We start from the raw sequence: 18720 nt of genomic DNA, 5'->3' as shown, positions 1-18720 counted from the left end.
CGGAATTTCCGTGCAGACTTTCTGCATGAAAATTCCGCCGGCAATTTTGTATCCTGGGTAAAGCAGCAAAGTAGATGAGATTTGCAAAAAAAATCTCATCCGCACACTGCAGAGAAGTCGTTGTGGCCAAGTCGCGCTGAAGCTGACATGTCAATGGAGATGGTCATGGCGGATGCAGGCGGCAAAGCCGCTTCAAAACCTGCACAGAATGGCGCGAGTTTTAAAGCTGCATTTCTGATGGGGAAATCTTGCGGTATTTCCATGCCGTTATTCTGCGGGATGTACGCCCCGTGTAAACCCAGCCAAAGAGAGAGGAGCAAGTAAGAGCAGGAGGGAGAGAGGAGAAGATAGTGCTGTGATAAGGAAAGGTGTAGTCTAAGAGGAGAATGGACAGAATACCCAAGACATATAGAAAAGCAGAATTAAGAAGAAAGATATAGAAATAAGATTTTATTAAGAAAGGAAAAACATAAGAAGAGGGGGCATATATTTATAAAGAAGGAGAGAGAACAAAGACTAAAGAAGAAAGATATAGAGTTCTGAATAGAGAAGAAAACTATTGACTAAAGAAAGAAAGATGAACTTCTCCCGTCCTCGAGCTCCCAAAAAGGATATACTGCATGCCAACTGCCTACAGCGATAGAAAAATAAAAGTGAGTTATATTGTTTTAGCCATTAAGCTGACTCCTGGAGCTCCCTTTTCACCCCAGACCACCTTTACTGCACCGAGTACTACACCGCCCTCTAGGGGAAGGGGCTATAACCCCCAACAACCCCTTTTCCCTTAAAAGCTTTGTTCATAGTGGGTCCGGGCCTTGCTATGGACTGGCATCACGACAACTAACATCCTTATCCATACTAGACAATGAGTAGTGGTCAGTCACCGCCATGTTGGAGGAAAGCGCAAACGGTAGCCACCTTGAACGGGCATCTGGCCCTGAGACTACCGCTTGCATCGCCCGCTGAACCATCACCAACAGCCCCCGTTTCAGCTACAGTGCACCGCTGCATATATTCATGTTGACTTGCCCTCATGTTGATACATTATGTAACTACACGCTATGCCTCACACTCACTTCTCATCACCATCTACAAGGTGTGCAACGGAATAGTATCCAAGCATCACACTGTTCTGAAAGCTATCTAAAATAAAATCTGTCTTTGTTGCCCATAGCAACCAATCACAGCACAGCTTTCAGTTCCAATACTGTGAGGTAACATGAAAGCTGCGCAGTGATTGGTTGCTATGGGCAGCCAGGGCCAATTTTCTTTTAGACAGCTTTCATAAGAGTGTGGTGCCGGGCTAATTTTCTGTGGCCCGCCCTGTATAACAAACTTCACTGGAATGTTGGTTACCGAAAAATATTTTAATTTTAAATAAGAATAAGGCCAACTTCACACGGGCGAGAACGATATCGCCATGAGAAAATCACACCGATACCGCATTCTATGCGAGGATTCTGTAGTAAGCAATCAAAAAGAAAGCACTGTCATCTCCGGTGCAGGTCTCCTCTTTACCTCCGGGCCTCGTCTTCAGTCTTCTGCCAGCCCTTCCTGGATTGGAGGATCAAAATCCCCGCCTCCAGGAAGGCCTGGCTATGATTGGTTCACAAGCGCTGTGGCTCAGTCAATCAGAGCCGGCGCTCGATGGGCCAATCGCAGCCATTCATTCATTGCCTCTTGATACATTTGTCTCATCTGGTGGCACATCCGTGCGCCAGATGGAAACCTACACCGGCTCTGAGCTGCTGTAGGTTACTGGTATTTTTTATGCCATTTTCTGGCTCGCATTATACTAAATGTAATGGTCATTGTGGTCCTGCCCCCTGGATGCTAGGCTCAACCTACTTTTGGAAAAGTGGCAGGCCGGATGTAAATGCCCAAAACAAATTGTGACTTTAGTACGCTAGAAAACTGGCATACAGGACATAATAAATATGCCCCAGTATTAGTAAATCTATCCCAATGTTCATGACCTGATACACCAGCTGAAAAGAACATAAATGAAGTTAATACATTATAAACTTGGCAAAACTTCCTGCTTCCAGGAGTAATGTGCCCTTTGGTAAAGATAGAACAGTAGGTACAATTATATGTATCCAGTCTAAAACCAAATATGGCAAACAGTTCTTCAGAAACCATTGGGGCAAAAGCCTCGAGGAGAAGAATTGGGTATAATGAGGCTTATTTACGGAGACCAGAAACAAGTTTGAGTCTCAGAAACTACATTGTGTGGCTCAAAGGTGAGGTCCGGGCAACTGATCAGTGGGGGTCTCACTGCTGAGACCCGCACCCATTGTGAGAACTGAGGTCTTGTGTCCCCCTCTTCTTGCCACTGCAGAGATGCTTCTGACTCCACAGGGACATCACAGTGTATGGAGCGCTGGCCGAGCACGCACAGTTGGCACTCCATTCATTTCAATGGGGCTGACGGAAATAGTCGAGCACTTGCCACTTGGCGATCTCTGCAATCCCATTGAAAATTAATGAAGCAGCAATGTGCTTGCTCAACCAGCGTTCTATTCAACTTTCTCAGCACTGCGGGGTTGCAGTAAGCCTGCAGCGAGGGGTTGGGTGCACGGAACCCCTGTTCATGGGATCGGTAGGGGTCTTACCAGTGAGACCCATCGCTGATCAGCAAGATATCCCCTATCCTTTAGATAGGGTATAACGTGTAATTATGGTACGACCCCTTTAGGCTACCAGTCCTGCACTGATATATACATACTACAGTATATATATACAGGCCCATTTACAAGGAGAAGTCTTATCCCCATTGCTACCATAAAAAGTGAGTTTTAATGATACGTCTGTGTAAATATTCAAAGAAATCATGGAAAAAGTGGTTTATAAAAATCGTAATACAACTGCAAGCCAATCACCTATTGTTTCAGAGAAGCAAAAATTGCGCGCTGTGAACAGACCAGATGGGTCCTTCATGTCCAATTCTGTACTGCTACTAGAATCAGTTTATCACCTCATGCATTATACATATATCACACTGCGGAGAATGTAGCAGAGCTGAATGTTGCCATGTAGTTCTTCCATGTGAAGGGGCGAGCTAATAAATTTCAAATTGTTGGTGAATTGTTAAAGAGACCTTAGTGTGATGAGCGACCGCAGACATAGGGGGCATATAGTGTTCTTGCACAGGACCCCTCGCTGTCTGTGGCAGCCCAGAAATGACAAGAGTCTGTATATAGTGCATGTGAGTGCAGTCATGGACTCATCCCAAATATGTAAGGGAACTCCTTCCCAGCGGACACACCTCCCAAAAAAAGGCCTTCACCCTTTCAATGCCAGGAGCCCTTTAAGCTGTCATAAGGGGGAAGTTAGAAGAGAACTTACAGTTTAGAGGGTCTCCTCTTTTTTAGTATAGTCTTCTCTTCTGTCTGTCTATGGGTTCTTGCAGGGATTGTATTTAGCAGCTTGGTGTGGCTGGAGCCAGGCAGCACGTTACACAGGGGCTGCACACAGCATAGACAGCTACAGGGGTGTCGGGTGTCTGACAGGCAGCATGGAAAGCTGGAGGTGGGGGAGAGGGAGGCGCACTCACTCACTGAGCACACTCACACCAATGGCAAGGAGCTGCACAGGGATCCGCCTTGTGTGTGCTTGGCTCTTGGCAGATGTGGATTTCATTGGACTTAAAGTTAGATCTGAAAGAAGCAAACTGTTCTCACATTATACAGCAGGAGAGCAATGCTGCCTTCCAGGGCTGGAGACCACTGCATTCCTATAGGGAGGAAGTCAGGAGATACATCCCATGCAATTACATTGTAGCAGTCATGTTTTTGTTATTACATGCAATCTATAGGAAAGCCATTGCAAGAAAATGATTATTCCTATTAAGCGTCTCATTATATCTAATTGGCCTGAATATCTCCTTTTTTCCTAAATTATTCACATGTGGCTGAAGCAGTCTGCATTAGGCAATAGAACACAAAGCCTACACTGTGGCATCTGGATACTGGGGAGCCATAGGTCAGGAAGGGGGATAGTTTCTCCAGAAGGTGTGATGAAACTTAGGCTGCCTGCACCTGACCGGGTCAGATTCCGCTGCGGGATCCTGCACTTATGCAGTACAGATAATGCTGCGCCATCGCTAAGCGATGACGCGGATGCTGAGACCTTTCCGCAATGATGATTGCAGAGGGGACGCAAGTCAGACGGCTTCCATTGACTTCAGTGAAAGCTGTTCTCACAGAATCCGCCTAGGAATAGAGCATGCTGCGTTCCCCACCACCACCACCCGCAAGCGGAAAATCGCAATTGATTTCCGCTTGTTGCCGGGAAAAATTGCCTTTCCATTGCATGCTATGGCACAGTCTATCCATGCATGCTTATCTTTTCCTTCTGGCTTTGGCTTATATTTTCAGTCATTGTTAAAAGGTCTGACATTGACTTGCAGGAATACTGCCTTCTAATAGGTGGCGCTGTAGATACATTTTTCTACCTTCCCATTTGCTGAGCCATAGGTATGCTCTGCAAAAAAACCCATATTTCTATGAGATAATACCCCCTTAATACAGCGTCTAGTGGAATATGGCATAATTTATTGGTCTGAGATTAAATTAGCACCTTTCTATTCGTCAATTTTGCAGATACAGGGAGAATTTAGTCAAGAGTGGCGATCGTACAGCAGTCTTAAAAAGCAGTGCACTGGAGAAAAAGCACCATTAATTTATATATTAATGCCAGCTATGATTATCTATGAGCTGGCATAGATTTGAACTGTAATTTAAAGCTATTTCTGATGGAAATTCTAATATATCTGTTGAGTTGTGAGAGTCCTCGCCTCTCCCACTAAACCCCGCCCACATTTCTCACCATTTTGGAAAAGTGGCAAAAGAAACCCAAAAAAGGGTAAAAAGTCACAAATTATGGCATTCACAATAATATGACTTTTTTTACACAACAAAATTCATGACATAAAATGGCACCCTTTGGTGTAGTTTTTTCCCGCTGCAGATTTTTCGCAGGTACCCGTCCTGTGTAGACACTTTCTCCTCTTTCCTATGCACTCCAGGCGAAAATAAAACATAACAAAATAATCGCCAAAATGTAATGTCTGCACATTGTCCAAATCCATATTTGTCATAGAATAGTATGTGTGTGATAATACAATGTACCATTTATAACGCAGCCTCTGTATTCCAGAAATAAACATAAATAGCTAATAAATAAAGCTCTCAGTTGGAACGCTATTTTCGGAAATTTGGCAGCAGTGTCTCCCAGCATTTCTCTATACACAGTGATTAAATGGCCAATAGCTATTACATCACCGTTACTTTCCTACTTCTTTATAAATAGAATTGGAGAGTAATAATGCCAAAATGCTGCCTTTAAGATAACTAAATACAATGTGCAAATAATAACGCCTGCATAATTATAGTGCTGTCATAATAGTGCCATAAACTCAGCATACGCCAGTCAAAGCCTAAATAATCGTGCTATAAACTAGCTTAATAGCGTAATAAAAAAAAATTCAAAAACACCAACAAAACGTTTTTCCGCAGTGAAGGATGTTTATATCTGCAGGAAGACAATTTTTAAAGTCCAGAATCCAGATTTAAAGCAAAGCAATACATCTAAAGTATTCACTGCTGCTAGAAATAAGAACACATAAATAGGCGCATCAGTAAATAAATGCATACGTAAACAAAAAGTGGGGCACATGTATTACGGGTGTTCTGCTGGAATTCTGGTATAAGTTGTACCTTTTTTGGTGCAGATCAATTTAGACAGATGTAATATTGAATTGTGCCAAACATAACTGATGTTATGATTCTCAATACACTTTTCAAAATTGTCTTGTTATATTCACGCGCAGGTCTTATTCAACTTGCCTGCACAGAAGTAATATGAATAAAACTAAATGGGAAAGTGGAAGGAGATAGGCTTACACGGATGGATAAGATACACACAAAAACATAAACCAAACTGAAACAACAACAACACAGACAGGCGGCAAAATACTTACCAAATTTACTAATACACAGATGGTAATATGAATAAGTACAAGTTATTTGTTTGTAATTTGGCCAAAACACATAAGCTCATAAGCCCATGTCAAGGGTCCTCATTATCTTGTGAGTCCCTAATCTAACAAGACAACTGAACCACAAAAGGGGAACCCTGCCTACAAGCGGGGCGATTGTCTCAATAAGGACGGCCACGAAACTTCGGGAAACCTGGCTTGCCCTAGGTTGTAAAAGGCAGGAACACCAGACAAGGACGAATCACACAACAAACATCTGCACACCTACAGACACGGGAATACAACATGGGACATTGTTCACACGAGGCGTCTGTACACCTACAGACAAACAAGATAGAGCCAACAGATGAAGAGGAATGAACAGGACAAGGCTCGGGTGTCCACCAACCAACAGACTGGCAGGATAAGCAAACATGGTGTCCTACTACCAACGAATGGGTGAACCTGACATAGGACGTAGTCCAGGCATGGGACATCAGACAAAAACCAAACTAACGCATGCGTGCAAACCACAAAGCAGACAGAACAAGGAGCACAACGTGACATGTCTGGAAAAAGAGGGTGTGGCTTGCTGCTTGGCCAAGATTTAGAGACTGGATGCAATCTAACTTCTGTAGTGGGGTGGCGTAATAAGTAACCCCGCATCTCTAGACCTATTTAAGGATGCAAGAAATGTATCAACATCTGATAAATGTGTCCTAATTTAAACTGGAGAAGAAAACAAAAGTATAGGCATCAAAGATCTAATGCTAAAATCCCCCCAGTGCATCTTGTCAAAAGATGGACAAACAGACTACTACAAGTAATTGGACACTTAAGCAAAAATCTAAAGTAGTATTTATTTCCATATGTTAATACCTAGTGGGGCCTCCTTTGCCCCTAATGACAGCAGATACTTTCCATTGCATACTTTCTACTAATGTGCAATACACTCCAGCTGATATTTCCCTCAATTCATCCTGCAAATGCCTGGCAAGTTCTCTCAAAGAAGACATATTCTGTTCATATTTCCTGACCTGACATTCCGCTTCATCCCAAAGATATTCATAAGGATTAACATTGGCCAGTCTTGTCTTGGAACATCAATATCATCAAACCAACCTAAAACAGTGTTGGGTTTGTGACAAGGCGCGTTGTTTTGTTGGAAGTATTGCGGACCATTCCCAGAATATTGCTACATTGTTTACAGAACATCATTTTTCTTATAGTCTAGAATGTCAAGGTACACCTTTATGTTCATGGTTCTTGCCACTATGGCACGTAAAACATTCCCAGATCATAATGAAACCTCCACCATACCTAACTGTTGGCACAACACACCAAAGGCTGAATGAACACGGCCGGGTCGGATTCCGCATGCAGGATCTCACAGTGGAATCTGACCCTGGGCCCGGCCAGGGACCCCTGAGTAGCTGTCCAGATTCTTGTTATCTGTGCTGCGGATGTGCTTGCCGGCACACATATGCAGTACAGATAATGGTGCGCCGTCATTGGGCGATAACGCGGATCCTGCGGCCTTTTAGCAATGATGATTGTGGAAGGGTTGCTGGTCCGATGGCTTCCATTGACTTCAATGGAAGCTGCCCGTACGAAATCCAGCTCAAAATAGAGCATGCTGTGACTTCCCCTGAGCGGAAAATTGCTATAGATTTCAGCTCATGGGCATGAAAACCCGCTTTTACATTGCATGCTTATGGCAGGTATTTGCTGCGGAATCCGGAGGCAAACGCCTGCTCTGGATTCTGCAATGCAAATCCATCCGTGTGCATTGGGCTAAAGGAAGGTCCTACAAAGTCTTAACAGGAGTCCAATAACTTTTGGTAGGATATGAGATAGATAGATAAATAGATAGATAGATAGATAGATAGATAGATAGATAGATAGATAGATAGATAGATAGATAGATATGAGATAGATAGATAGATAGATAGATAGATAGATAGATAGATAGATATGAGATAGATAGATAGATATGAGATAGATAGATAGATAGATAGATAGATAGATAGATATGAGATAGATAGATAGAGAGATAGATAGATAGATAGATAGATAGATAGATAGATAGATAGATATGAGATAGATAGATAGATAGATAGATAGATAGATAGATAGATGATAGATAGATAGATAGATAGATAGATAGATAGATAGATAGATAGATATGAGATAGATAGATAGAGAGATAGATAGATAGATAGATGGATGGATGGATGGATGGATGGATGGATAGATAGATAGATAGATAGATAGATAGATGGATCACACTGTTGCATAACAAATATTTGGCATCACCACACATGATAGGATTACATGGGTTCGGTTCTGCTGTTCTTCCCCGTAGATGAGTGTTGGAAAATTAAAAGTAATTGGTTTGAATTTGGTACTTTGGGAAAACCCCATCTTCATTTAAATATGACATCAAAGTTAGGCAAAAGAGAATGTAAAAGCCACCATAAAATGTGTAATTCCACGATGTGCAATTTTGGTTTTGGGCACCAAGCTGTAAGAGCGCACTAGTCATGAAATAAGTATTACTGGTGTATAAGCACACATCACCATCCAAATAAATGACATAATACTGTGTTTATAGTTGGAAAAATATGACCTGAAGACTGTTGAATTAATATTTCAAAATTTATTGTACTTGCTTAATCCTGTTGCTAAAAGCAAAATACAGCAATCTTAATTTAGTTAGTGAGTGGTCTGATTCTTGTCCAGCAAAAATGAAATTCTTGCTGCCTGCTGCTGGCAAAATGTACCAAATTCCATAATGTGGTCTTTGAGATCCATGTTTGGATAGATGTTATTTAGACCACTCTGCACCCGGGCACTGCAGTGCCATTGGGATTCCTGGACGTGCGGACATATAGCAATCATTGCACGAGAACAAGCCAGTGCTTGTGTTTAGCTTGGGTCAACCTGTGAAGGCGGAGCGAAAAGCCTGAGGGCTTGTGCTCCAATTACAGCAACACATATACGCCTAGGAAGCGGGAATCTTTATAGCCTGTTTACTCCCAGTATTAGAGCAATAAACAGCTATTTTTATTTCCCTGGTAGTTGTAGATATTTTTCTTCTACTAATCCTGGGCAGTCAGAGTGCTTATTTCCTGCATGTTAACATCAAGCAACTACTGAAGCTTTATTTCTAAGGTCTCCTATATAGAGCGGCATTGTGGATTGATATGACACCAATAGACTACTACCTTGTTTCCCTGAAAATAAGACATACCCTGAAAATAAGACATAGCATGATTTTCCAGAATTTTTGAGGATGCAAAATGATTTTTCAGGCTTTTTGAGGATGCTTGAAGTATAAGCCCTACTCCAAAATTAAGGCCTGCTAACAGTTAATTAGCACTTTCCAATCCACTGTCTGACGTCTAAAGACATTCTGATTGAAGGCTGTACAGTTTCCGATGTCGGAAGACGTCCAGCAGGGTATTCTTACTGTATATTACTGGCCGCTCTGTTGTCGGGGGCTTCTCCAAGTGTCCAATACCACAGTACTGGCTCTAGCCAGCAGGTGGTGCCATTGTATAATGGCAGAAAGAGAAAAGCCCCTAGGAAATCCTGAATCCAAAATTGGATTGCAAAGGGTTAAAAAAGTCAATTTAAGTAGTGTCCAGGCAGCTATACATGTAAAAAAGTTAAACCTTTTTGAACAAAAATGAATATAAGACACTGTCTTATTTTCGGGGAAACACGGTAGAAGTCCATACTGGACCATAATGTACTATCATTTATATAAAATCTGTAAGAAGAAAAAAAATGGCATGTTCCATTGCTGTTAGAGCATTCCTACAGGGCCTATAGATCTATAGCGCAGAAATGAGAGAGGTGAATATAGGATGTTTTATTATTTTTCAGGCATGTGAAGCACTAATAAAAAAAAAATAATAATAAGTTAAATGTTCACTAACTTTACAAGTATTTTGTTTTAGTGATCTTACTGAAATAGAATTACATGACACTTCGTTCTCCAATACCTTAAGGTACCTTTATACGGGTGGACTGTCGGGTGCATTAGCGCTTGGCAGACATCCCACCGGCTATCTTCCGACTATCTCTCCTGTTCTTTACACAGCGGCGATAGTCGTTCTAGGAATAGAGGCAGGATGGTTGCAGATGGTTTCTAGTTGCCCACTTCCATTCACTGTGAACAGGAGTCAATCATAGATTGAGCAGCTCCTGTTTACTTGGGCCAATAGTCATTTGTTTTTTAGTTCTGCTAAACACCAAGCAACTCCGACAAGTGAGCGATTCGTCGCTCAGTGCCCTGTCAGCAGCCGAGTATACATAGGACAACTATCAGGCTAATTCGCTGTTTCCTGCCGTAATTCAGGAGATAATCGCCCTATGTAAAGGTACTTTACAAAGCTAAATACAGACTTCTACTGGGTACATGTGACCACTGAACAATGCATTGTGGGGGCCAAGATGATAGGTCACATGTCTGACAATGGGGTGGAGTTAGACCGCAGTCTTCTATATAGATTCCAGATTGTAACCAATCACAGGACCAAAAAAATAACCTTCTTGGGTAGGTTACATATAATCATGGCAAATTACTATTAAACCATAATTTTATTTCAATATATTAAAATACAACAAGTATAATGAGAGCTACTATCGAATATCCTAACATACCTAAATGGGGTAATTCCTCACTGGAACCTGGCTCTAGTAGACCCTGTAATGCTTTATGAACTAATTAGGCAAAAAGAGATGAGATAAATGGATAATGCCCTAAACCAAAGAACTTGGCAGTTTAAAGACTGAGCTGAAATTGATTACACAATCTAAAATATGTCATATGTCACACACATGTCACAATACACAATCAATAAACAACATGAATTCACCCAGACTGTGACACAGACAAAAATGAATGTTCCTACATGTTTCGGGACTGAATACCATCAGCTCATCAGGAAAAAAAGGCTAAGTGTCCACGTTGGTAAGAAGCTGTTTAAATGGACTTCGTACAGGATATGCAAAACAGGCTAGATCAGCAGATCTAATCAGTATAGTGATATTTCATCCATGTATATATACACTTAAAGGGGTTGTCCCGCGCCGAAACGGGTTTTTTTTTTCAACCCCCCCCCTCGTTCGGCGCGAGACAACCCCGATGCAGGGGTTAAAAAAGAACACCGCACAGCGCTTACCTGAATCCCCGTGCTCCGGTGACTTCTTACTTACCTGCTGAAGATGGCCGCCAGGATCTTCTCTCTCGGTGGACCGCAGGGCTTCTGTGCGGTCCATTGCCGATTCCAGCCTCCTGATTGGCTGGAATCGGCACGTGACGGGGCGGAGCTACACGGAGTCGGCATCCTGCACGAGCGGCCCCATTGAGAAAAGAAGAAAACCCGGACTGCGCAAGCGCGTCTAATTTGGCCATTAGACGCCGAAAATTAGGCGGGCTCCATGGAAACGAGGAAGCCAGCAACGGAACAGGTAAGTGAAAAACTTCTTATAACTTCTGTATGGCTCATAATTAATGCACAATGTACATTACAAAGTGCATTAATATGGCCATACAGAAGTGTATAGACCCACTTGCTGCCGCGGGACAACCCCTTTAATTCATAAAAAGGACACCCAAACAACATAAATCCACCCAGACCATGATATAAAGATGAAGGTTTCAAATAACTAGAAATTACTGAGCATTTTGCCAATGAAAACCATCACTTCATCAGGAAAAGAATGGCAAAGTGTCAAAGTTCATAAGAAGCTACTGAAATGGACTTTGTACAGGAAATGCAAAACAAGCAAGATCATCTGATTTCATCAGAATATTCTCATAATTCATCCATATCTTAGTTCCTAATACAAAATTTTATTTCATTGCCAAAATCCAATTTCTTACTGTTGTTAAGTTCATATCTTAATTCATCCATAATAAAGGAAGCAAGACACAATGTCCTGATATGTCAGTCAAGTTAATAACATACAAGACATGCTGTCATAATTCATATATATTTCACTTCATTCATGAAACAAATGTAAGCATACCATTACTGCAAACACGTAAGAGAATACATCAGGACTGTTAAGGTAGATGCCATAAACTTGTTTCAACTCCCCTATCAGTCATAGATTCAAATTCCATAGGTCAATTCACATCACATCAAAAATATATCATGCTCAGTAAACTATGGTAACTATGAGCACTATGGACTAGAGTACTACACTTCATCTGGCCCATCGTGACTGCTTTTGGAGAAATATGACATACCTATATATTGTACTTACCTAGCATGGTTTATTATACCAGAGGGTGCTTATTAGTCCTTGTCACAGTTATTCTACATAGTATCCTCTGATATAAATGCACTTCTGACTGCGGTGTTGTAGCTTCTTCAACCCATCCAGATAGAATTCCTTTGGTTGAGTCAGAAATAGAGGCAAATTTAGTTCTCTTGATGTGTTCCTGCAAATTAGAAAACAGATGATAGTCCATGGGTGCCAGATCAGGCAATTAAGAAGGATGATCCAGTACCTTGAAGCCCAAATCAGCCAGTGTGCTCAGGGTGATGGCCACTGTGTTGAATGAGGCTTTTTCATGCAAGAACACGACACCTTGGGTCAACTTTTCACACCTTTTAGACTTCAATACATTGTTAATTTTATCCAGAAGTGTTATGTAATACACAGCCATGATGCTTGACCCCTTTGAAATGTGGTCCACAAGCAGTAACTCAAAACAAGCAAGATCAACTGATATCAAAATATTCTCATAGTTTATCCATATCTTAGTTCTTAATACAAAATCGTATTTCATTGCCAAAGTCCAATTACTTACTGTTGTCAAATTCACATATTAATTCATCCATTATAAAGGAAGCAAGGCACAATGTTCTGATATGTCAATCAAGTAATAATATACAAAATATGCTGCCATAATTCATATATTTCTTAGTTCATCAATGAGATAATGTAAGTTCTATACCTTTATTGCAAACCTGTTGGAGAATAAATCAGGTCTATTAAAATAGATGCTTATTTCAACTCCCATATCTGCCATAGGTCACTTCACATCGCATCAAAACATATATCACGCTCAGTAAGCGAATGCAACTCACGTCCCTTTATACAAGGTGGTGCCGATAAGTCCTTGTCTTCATGATATGCATTTTTTTTCACATCAATGGAAGTTATATCATTTGAAAGCTCAATCTTTGCAATACTTTCTGATTAAATTTTTGCATGATTTCATGTGCCGTTCTAACATCATGCAGATATGAAGACATAACGGAAATGTCACTGCAAAGCACTGATGAGGTTCCTGTTTCTGATAGGGCTGTTGGTGACATGGTGCAAGCATTAGGTGACAACTGCCCTTCATACTTCCCAGTGAAAAGTTGGCCAATTTTTTTAAACAACACCTACCACTTCAAAAACAATGATGAAGACAGTTCTGAGAGACCTCCAGTGGTGACCATTCTAAAAACCATAGACAACATCCATGTCATGATTCTGGAAAACTGGCGAATTTCTGCTAAGACAGTAGCCTAGGGTCAAAACTCTCCAGAGAAGAAGTATGGTCCATTATTCACAATCATCTGGACATGAGAGAGGTATCTTCCAAGTGAATCCCAAAATGTTTGGCAGACGATCAAAAGCATGTCTGAGTGCAAGCCTCCCAAGGAATTCTGCAGCATTTTCAATTGGATGCTGATGCTTTCCTGTCTCAGCTGGTAAGGATGGATGAGATGTGGATTTTTACGTATGAGCCCCAGTCAAAAGAGCAGTCGAAAGAATGGAGATACAGTGGTTTCCCATGTCTAAAGAAGTTCAGAGTGCAGAAGTCGTCATCCAAGATGAAGAAGTCTGTCTTCTAGGAGAAACATGAGATATTGCTTGTGGACTACATTCCAAAGGGATCTACTATCATGGCTGTATGTTACACAACACTTCTGGATAAATTGAAGGAGGCATTGAAGTCTAAAAGGCCCAGAAATGTGACCCAAGGTGTCGTGTTCTTGCACGATGATTACTTGTCCCATACAGCGGCCATCAACCAGAGAAAACTGGCTTGACCTGGCCTTCGAGGTGCTGGATCATCTTACTTATTTGCCTGGTCTGGCACCCACGGGCTATCATCTGTTTTCTAATTTAAAGAAACACTTCAAGGGAAACAAATTTGCCTTCATTTCTGACACAATTTCAGCAGCTGACATCTGGTTTGCAGCCAAACCAAAGGAATTTTAGCTGGATGGGTTGAAGAAGTTGCAACACCACAGTCAGAAGTGCATTGATATCTGAGGGGACTGTGTAGAAGAACTGTTGAAATAGTTCTATCTCAATTTTTGCAGTAAAAGCCAAGGACTTATCAGCCCTCTTGTATAATATATGCGAAATGAAGTACAAGTTCTACAGGAGGTGGACAAAAATATGGAACACCGTTCAGAAAGTATGCCTTAAATTACATGGGATTATAAATCATATTTCAATAAGACATGGAGAGACTGATTTTAAGTGAAGGCAATATGACACAAATGCTGCAGGGCAGAAGTGAACATCTGCCCGAGCAACAAGGTTCCATTGGTCAGGTGTTTGAGCCACTCAGGTACTGTTACCAGCTGGCTCTCAAAACCACCCAGAGTAGGGCAAGAGGTGAAGTAAACACAAATTCGGTGCAAAAGCTATCTGCCAAGCATAAGTCAAAAGGGTAGCTTAGTTCATACTATTAAAATACCATGCATTACTAAGGTGTTTCCATATTTTTGTCCACCCCCTGTAGGTACATTATACTTCTAAAAAACGGGATATTGTGGGCCACATATATCTTTTGATGCAATGTGAATTGACCTATGGAATTTGAATCTGACTAATATGGGAGTTGTCTTATCAGACGTGATTTATTCTCTAACATGTTTGCAATAATTGTATAGCACTTACATTTATTTCATTGATAAACTGAAATATATATAAATTATAACAGCATATCCCGTATATTATTAACTCGATTGACATATCAGGACATTGTTTCTTGTTGTCTTTATTATGGATGAATTAAGATATGAACTTGAAAACAGTAAGTAATTGCATTCTGGCAATGGAATAAAATTTTGTATTAGGAGCTAAGATATGGATGAATTATGAGAATATTCTGATGAAATCAGATGATCGTGCTTTTTTTTCATTCCCTGTACAAAGTCCATTTAAGTAGCTTCTTATGAACTTTGACACTTTGCCATTCTTTTCCTGATAAACGGATGGTTTTCATTGGCAAAATACTTAGTCATTTCTAGTTAGTAGAAAGTGAGACTTCTGACACACTTTGCATTATATAATCAATTTCAGCTTAATATTGATTACTATGGCCAAGTCTTTTGCTTTAGGTAATATCCCTTTATCTGTTCCCCTTTCTGCCTGGTATTAATTCATAGGATATTACAGGGTCTACTAGGGCCTTGTTCCAGTGTGGGGTTGCCTCTTTCTTGCGGGTGCTCCATATGGTTAGCGATCAGTCTAGGGTCTGTTAAAGTATATAGCAGTGGCTGCCATTATACTTGTTGTGTTTGAATATATTCAAATAAAACTTATGTTTTTATAGTAATTTAAATGGCTAGGTTTCTGTGATAATTCAAGATTGTGTCAAAGTAATACGAAAAGGCATTCTACGGTTATTCAACTTTTTATGTCTCTTGTAACTCAATTTTCCTGTAAATGATGATAGTAATGTATACCAGTTCACCAGCCTACCACAGATGTGGACAGGCAATCACAATGAACAAAAGAAAGGAGAAAAGCCCCACATCCAAGATAATAAAATCAATGAAACTTTATTGAAACAACTTCTTGCGATACAGAGGAAGACCAGACCAAATTCTTATGCATTTCAGCAGCCTTCACTTGTCATACGGACAGCTCAGCTGCAGCTTGTTCCGAAGTATATAGAACTGGGTGCCCATACATGCATACCATAGCTCCACTTACTTTAATAGGACAGCTAGAGATAGCTGAGTTGTTTATCTCCAACGGTCCCATAAAGGTGCATGGAACAGTTGTGCACGTGTGACTACCCACTGCCATTCACTTCGGGACAAGCTGCAACTACAGTATATCTGCATGACAGGTAAAACCTGCCAAGAAACAACCCCTTTAATAGCAGCAGAAGGCCTCCTGCACACGAGCAGAAATTCTGCGTCGGGATTTCCCGCAGAATTTCCATCCCTGCACGCTGCCATAGGATTGAATTGGATAATGCAATCCTATGCAGACAGCCACGATTTGACCGTGTGAAAACACGCGCGATAAACAAATTGCGGCATGTTCCAGTGACGCACCGGCTGCAAATTTGCACATGTGCCAGCTGGTCGGCGGCCGGCACATAGCACAGCGAGGAGGTGAGCCGCAGTGGTCACTGCAGGGGCACAGCGTGTATCCCGCTGCAAGTATGCTTGCATCGAGATCCGATCCGGCCATCTGCAGGAGGCCGAAGGCTGACATGATATGCGTAATTTCAATACAGCAAAAGTCCATTCACAATCAAGCATCAATAAAAACCATAATACCTTGAAAATGGAGCTTAGAACATTAAAAGCAAGAACCACAAATGGACAAAATAGTAAGTTACAATTGGAGATATAAATATGGTATTACATGCAACATTACAAGCACCTGTGTATTATCTGCACATGCTGGTGAGAAAAACTGCATAATATGCATGGGTGCTGTGGTAGCATAGTTAGCAGATTGACCAGCAGAGGGCTCTAAAGAAGTAATTCTGCTAACTAATGAGAGAGAACACCTGTGTGGGTGTGGTAGGAAGGAAAGTAAAAGCTTTGGCTCCTGCCAGACTCAGGGGGTTATTGCGGAGTCCTTCAATGTTGGAGCCTGTGAGCCTGACTTCTATCCCAGGAAAGATCTTTGAACAAATTATTAAAAAGCAAAAATGCAAGTACTTGGATAAAAATGGAGTAATTAACACGACCCAGCGTGGGTTTGTAACAAACAAGTCATGCCAGACAAATCTAATTTCTTCCTATGACAGAATCACCGACTGGGTTGATTAGGGAAATGCAGTAGATATAGTATATCTTGACTTTAGTAAAGCATTTGACAACGTTTCTCATACCATACTTATTGAAAAAATGACCAAATATGGGATTGACAAGGCAAGTGTTAGGTGGATTCACGACTGGCTGAGTGATCGTACTCAAAAAGTGGTCATAAATGGCTGCACATCCAAGTGGAAGAATGTGTCAAGTGGGGTACCACAAGGCTCTGTCCTAGGCCCAGTGTTGGTCAACATTTTTATAAATGACCCAGAGGAGGGAATTAATGGGAAACTGATCAAATTTGCTGACGACACAAAGCTAGGAGGGATAGCTAACACTAGGGAAGAGAGGGAGAGTATTTAAAAAGATCTAGAAAAGATTGAACAGTGGGCAGCGACTAACAGAATGGTATTTAACAAGGAAAAATGCAAAGTCCTACATCTGGGCAAGAAAAATGAAAAAATCACATACATAATGGGAGGAATTGGGCTAAGCACCAGCACATGTGAAAAAGACTTGGGTATACTAATAGATCATAGACTGAACATGAGTCAACAATGTGATGCAGCAGCCAAAAAGGCAAGCACAATTCTGGGATGTATTAAGAGAAGCATAGAGTCTAGATCATGTAAGGTCATTATCCCCCTCTACTTTTCCTTAGTCAGACCTCATCTGGAATGCTGTGTTCAGTTCTGGGCACCCCACTTTGAAAAAGACATGGACAAACTGGAGTAAGTTCAGAGAAGAGTTACCAAGATGGTGAGTGATCTGCAAATCATGTCCTATAAGGAACAGTTAAAGGATCTGGGAATGTTTAGCTTGCAAAAAAGAGGCTGAGAGGAGACTTAATAGCTGTCTACAAATATCTGAAGGACTGTCACAGTGCAGAGGGATCAGCCCTATTCTCATTTGCACAAGGAAAGACTAGAAGCAATAGGATGAAACTAAAAGGGAAGAGACACAAATTAGATATTAGAAAAAACTTTCTGACAGTGAGGGTGATCAGTGAGTGGAACAGGTTGCCACGAGAGGTGGTGAGTTCTCCTTCAACGGAAGTGTTCAAACAGAGGCTGGACAGACATCTGTCTGGGATGATTTAGTGAATCCTGCACTGAGCAGGGGGTTGGACAACTCTACCATTCTATGATTCTATGAGGAGACTGCCCTTTCTGGGATGAGAAATCTCTGAGAGGAGCATATATGTTTGCTGTCCTGAGGTGGTTCCTGAGAGAACTCCTGGATGGAGTATTGTTGATTTCTTCCCTATTGTTAAAAATAAACTGACTTTATTTAGTTTCACCACAAACTGATCTATGTGGGTTTTCTGAGTGCTGCCAACCATCTCAGAATGGAAGACGGCGATCCTGAGCGATTGATGATCCCCCCAGATAGTCACATATGGTGGAGGATGTGGCCAATGGAAATGGTGCACAGCACTGCCCTGAAAAGTAAGAGCTACGCTGGTGAGTACTTCAGTGAGGGGTCTCTGAGAATTTAAAAGGCTAGAGGGCAAGAAAGTGCTGTTACCGTGGGCAACGGATGTGTCGTGTAGTAGATGACAGCTGCAAATCAGTTGGTCTTAAAAAGTATGGACTTAAAAAGATGGTTGGACTTAGTGTTGCATAATGTGTCTTATTCAAAAGTACAGTGTGAATTGGCTTCTAAAGAAAGTGAAGCTAAGTTAAATGAAAGTATGTAGGAATC

General features: G+C 41.3%; 1 protein-coding gene and 1 long non-coding RNA gene across 3 annotated transcripts in view; one reads left to right on the top strand and one right to left on the bottom strand.

Moving 5' to 3' along the window:
* SLC7A2 (solute carrier family 7 member 2) overlaps positions 1-12280 on the bottom strand; it is a 110460-nt gene extending 98180 nt beyond the window's left edge. The window contains exon 1 of one of the 2 annotated variants that reach the window (XM_066573399.1): positions 12263-12280. The gene's annotated coding sequence lies outside the window, so the exon portion shown is untranslated. Of the gene's footprint in view, positions 1-3348; positions 3503-12262 lie in introns of those variants that run through there. The other variant, XM_066573395.1, reaches the window with a different exon arrangement.
* Positions 1-18720, top strand: part of LOC136572641 (uncharacterized) — a 72891-nt gene that overhangs the window by 46712 nt on the left and 7459 nt on the right. The window lies entirely within an intron of this gene.

Source organism: Eleutherodactylus coqui, chromosome 7, assembly GCF_035609145.1.
Source record: "Eleutherodactylus coqui strain aEleCoq1 chromosome 7, aEleCoq1.hap1, whole genome shotgun sequence".
In the NCBI taxonomy this organism is placed as follows: Eukaryota; Metazoa; Chordata; class Amphibia; order Anura; family Eleutherodactylidae; genus Eleutherodactylus; species Eleutherodactylus coqui.
This window is presented reverse-complemented; position numbering and strand designations above follow the sequence as displayed.